Source organism: Leptopilina boulardi, unplaced genomic scaffold (assembly GCF_019393585.1).
Source record: "Leptopilina boulardi isolate dan_hultmark-lab unplaced genomic scaffold, ZJU_Lbou_2.1 LbouV2_305, whole genome shotgun sequence".
Taxonomy (NCBI): Eukaryota; Metazoa; Arthropoda; class Insecta; order Hymenoptera; family Figitidae; genus Leptopilina; species Leptopilina boulardi.
Genome location: NW_026137869.1, coordinates 2,372,721 through 2,377,684, shown reverse-complemented (window position 1 = coordinate 2,377,684; position 4,964 = coordinate 2,372,721). Strand labels below are relative to the sequence as shown.

The 4,964-nt window shown below is 30.2% G+C and overlaps 1 long non-coding RNA gene across 1 annotated transcript; it reads right to left on the bottom strand.

The window, feature by feature from the left end:
• Nucleotides 1–3,311: 3,311 nt before the first annotated feature.
• LOC127283079 (uncharacterized) lies at nucleotides 3,312–4,964 on the bottom strand. The gene is made up of 3 exons (XR_007843298.1): nucleotides 4,638–4,964; nucleotides 3,566–3,678; nucleotides 3,312–3,461 (listed from the first exon to the last, which is right to left on the bottom strand). It is a non-coding gene; the product is annotated as an uncharacterized LOC127283079 (long non-coding RNA).

The window sequence follows — 4,964 nt, the reverse complement described above, 5'->3', positions numbered from 1 at the left end:
AGTCGACACAACGTCCAGTCATCAGGACCGTAACAAGGCTCAATTTTTCCATAACCACCAAAAGAAAAAAAAAAAAAAAAAACTTTCTACATAAATACGAAAAACTTCAATTTCACCGGAATTTTGTAATTAATTTTCATCAACAATTTTATGTTTCTAATCGAAACAATGGAATGAGAATAATAATTAAATTAGAAGAAAAAAAGGTGCAACCATTTACCTTTTGTCTTGAATAATCCAGTGGGACACACTTTTTCTTTTGAAAATAAATTTCTCTTCTTTGATTGTGTGGGAGGGGCAAATTTTTTTTTTTTTTAAATAAATATTTGTCTCTTTAATTATAAGTCTTGATCACTAATAATCGGCAGCGAAAGGTCGCTCATTGTGACACATACACACACACACATATACACACGCGGGACTAATATATAAAACTCTTTAGTCGTTTTTGCGATGCGATTCAACTCTTTTTATTTTCTGTCCCTTTTTTTCACACACAATTTTCACTCACACGCACTCGTCACGCGACTCGGGAATAACACACGTACACACGTGCGCCAGGAGCGTAAAATGGGCGCCAACGACCCCACAACCCGTTAACATTGTCGAGAATCTCAAATTTCCAGACAACATCACACACCACGTGTTCGGAGACCATCCACGCCCGACTACTGTCAACTGGATCTCTTTCTCGGTCGCCGGCAACAATTGTTATTCCATGGCGTGTAGCCACCGACGAGCGCTGCCATTTTTAGCGGATTCGCCGTTGCATGCCTCCACCGCCCTGACCTCCTCTCACCATCATCCCCCCTTTTTGGTAAACTATGTAAAACACACCCTGTCCACCGGAAAAAAAGACACCTTACGGAAAAGATCCTTCAATTTTTTTTTTTTTTCTTCTTTTTCTCTAGAATTAGCAAACTTCTCTTTGACGCAGTTTTTCGACAAATATATATTCTTCAAGAGAATATTACCGAGAAGATTCTTTTACCGCGAAATATACAAGTGTCATCGATTTTTTTTTTTTTTTGAAAATTATTTTCTGAAAATAATTTAAATTTAAAAAATGTCTATTAAAAAAAAAATTTTTACAACTAATTTAATTATTTAAATTAAATTACAATTTTTATAAAAGTTTTAAACATTTTTTTTAACGTAAGGAAAATTAAATTCATTTATTATATAAATTAAATAAATAAAAATTGTAGATACCAAAAAATTTTAATGTATAAACAATTCTGAATTCATATTTTTAGTGTAATTTCAATTGTTCAATTATTGCTTTTATCAAACTAAAATTTTTTAATTTTTTTTATGACTTTTTATTTTTAAAAAATGTTTTACTTTTTATTTACATTATTATTTCGCGATGTAGGTCAAAATTTTCTATTTAATAAATTGAAATTAAAAAAATTAATTAAAAATAAAATTATATGTAAAGACTCAAGGGGTTAATAATTTTACAATTTTCTCATGAATAAATGTACCCAATTTTTCTCGCAACTTGACGCAATATTCTCGGTAATATTCTCACCGCGTTTTTGAGGGAAAATTATATTAACACTATGGAAAGTACTTTATCGTCTTTGCACTATATTTTTTTTTTACACTCGCAGGTCTTTTTTTTTTATCACAAGAAGAAAATTAACATTTCTACCACGTTAAACTAAAAAAAGAATTTTAAGAAAAATAATTGTTACATAAAAATTAATTACATTAAAAAACAAAGAAAAAGTAAAATTTAGAAAAAAATTTCACTGGGAAATGAAAAATTGATCCGATTTTTTTTTTTTAAAGAAACCGATCGACAAGGAACGAAAAGGGTTGAAGGTCTTGGAAAAAAAAGGGTTGTTGCGTGGCCGAGAGTCGATGGATTAATCAAAAGGAAACTTTGGCAACGTCGTGTCGCCTGTTGCATGCCGGTGCTTTACGCGACGTCAATTTTCGACGAGGTCGATGCGCTCGAAGCAAGAAATTATTCAACTCTCGAGGAATATCAGTGCGGAGAAGGCCAAGAAAAGTTGGACGAGAAACACGTTCCAGCCGTTCTACCACCGTACACTTTGTGTGCTACGTGCAAACCGCTACCGCTTCGCTCCCTTGCGCCAGTCTGCGATTTTTACGAGAAGACTAGTTTTACTATACTCACTGATCCTCCGGCTCCAAAAAAAAAAAAAAAAAACATTTTTTCCGAGATTTCAATTCCAAAAAACTCTCTAAACAATCATAAATTGCCATTAGAATATCTCAAAAGCTAAATATTTCTCTCGAAAATATTCTTCAATTTGAAATTTGAAAAAAAATCAACACCAATAAATCTAATTATAAGAAATGGAAAAAAATATTTCACTTCAAATTGAAATAGAATAATACTAACTAGAGTAACTTAATTATATATCGTTAGAATTTTCAATATCAAGGGGATTATAAAAAAAAGGATCAAAAATCGATTTCAGTTTGTGAATTGTTAAATAGTCATATATATGATAACCTGGGTAACAAATGTGTGTAACCTTTTAAAAGTACGGTCCTGAACAGGAACTTCACCCCCAACCACAGAGCAGTGTGCACCTCGCACTTTGTTTTCCGTCACTGTAGCACATACTGTGGACTTTTCAGTGAAAAGGATTTTTCAAAAAAAAAAAAAGAGAGAGAGAGAAAAAACAGTGATTTCTTCACACGAGGTGAATCTAATCACATGATTCTCATTCTTTTTTTCGTTAAATATCAAACAAAACTTCAATTTCTAAATTAATTATATAAACGAAATAGAATGAGAGTATATTGGAGAAAGAGGTTTGGTTAATTTTTTTTCGCGGAACGCCTCACGTGCAGGGCACTTTTTTTCTCGCGCCGTTTCAAAGTCGGGGACTCAGCACTCCAGTGTCACCCTAAAAATCAATAAGGTTCACCTCCTACCCCCAGGATCGTACTCCAGGGGGTCGGGGGTCACGACGGCTGGCCGGGACATCATTCTATATGTCCCGCGAGGAGACTCTCGTAACCTCGAACACATATATATATATATGCGAGACTACACTTTTTTTCATTCCACGATATCATTCATGTTCAGCGAAATCAATCTTTAAACTCGCGGATTTTTCGCGTAAAAAAAAAGCAGAACTTGGTGAAAATTTCAATATTAATTATTTTTAGTTTTTACTCTAATAAATATTAAAATCATTTTTTAAAAATATTCATTCGATTTAAATCTTAATTTTTTTTTTGTATTAATTAAAATTTTTTTTTTTAAATTATTTTCCTAATTTGAAAAATTATTTTTCAATATATTAAAATTTATTTCCATGACTCACCATTAAAAGTTTTTTTCGGATCCAAAATTCCATTCTGAAGATACTGTCAGCATCTTTTGTCTTAACATCTCGGGTCCAAATTACTTTTTCCAATCTTTGACAATTTCGATTTCCATTCTCTGGTGGCTTGAGAAATTTTTCCTGAAACTTATTTATTTATTCATTTTTTATTATTATCTATTTCTTATTCATTTTTGTTATCTATTATTTATGATTAATTAATATAAAAGTGATGGAAAAAAAAATCTTACGATTGAGTTTCTTCTGGAGCCTAAATTCCATTCTGTAGCCAGTGTCAACATTGCCTTTTGACTTCTCTGACAAAAAAAATATTGTCGATTTTTACCATCCGATTTATTTTTTGCTGAAACGCGTACAAGTTAATTAGTTATTTGAATTTCAAAAACAGAATAAAATACATAAAATGAAACAATTTTCGAATATTATAAATTATAAATAAAAAAATTCACAATAGAGAAAAAAAAATAACCTCAAAATAAATTGTAATTTTTCAAAAATTGTTTTTCTTATTAAAGATTCTTATATGATTCGAACCGAATACAATTTTTATTCGAACAATCTTATTAATTAATACAATTTTTAAATTTAAACAACAAAATCATATTTCTGATCGATTTGGAAAGAAATCAAAGGCGCTGCAAACCAAACGCCGTCGTGAAATAAATCACAGATTGAAATGATTTTATACTTACGAATCAATACGAGGATTCAATCTTGACATTGAAAATTAAAACATTTTCGAAAAAAATGTCAATAATCATTTCAACAACAAAAAAATAACCTTGGAAATTGTTATTTACACAAAGGGCACAAAGAAAATTGTGTGTAAATTGTACGACAAAGTATACATAACCTCAAAAATCGAAACATGTGAATTTTGCTATAACTACTTAATTTTATCAAATTTTTCACAATTTATGTGAAATAATAACGAATTTAATATCGAAAAATAGTTTTAGTTGGTAAAATTCAGGAAAAACAGGGAAAAATAATAGACAAAAGTATACTGCCGCCAACACGTGAAACTTCCGATTGGGAAAAAATTTACATTTATCGTCAATTAAATATCATCTATTACATCAAATATCAAACGAAATTAACTTCAAACTAACTTTTAATAGTAAATAATATGAAATACAATTGGAAAATTGAATTAAAATGTAAAAAAATAACCTTGACAAAAGAAGGAGGGGGGGAGGGGCAACGGAAAATTTCTGTTGATCAACATTTTGGGAAATATATTGATAATTTAATCAAAATAAACAAAAAATATTAATTAAATACCAAGAAAACAATACTTACCAACCAGTTTAAAATGTTCCAGGTGATAAATTGAATGCAGATTTCTCGATTTTTATGAGCGAACCGTTGACGTGCGTGTAAACTGCCTGCAATTGTGATCGACGAAAAAGCAAGATGGCTGCCTCATGAAAGTAGGGGAAGTCAAATTTGGCGGCAAACATTTTATTTTATATTTATTTGATAAAAGTTAATATTCAAATAATCAGAAAACAATAATTATTATATTAGTATTAGTTAAAATTATCGAAATTACAGAATATTTGATAATTTATTATGGGATTTACTGTAAAAAACAAATGTAAATTGTTGAACGTAAAGAATTGTGGT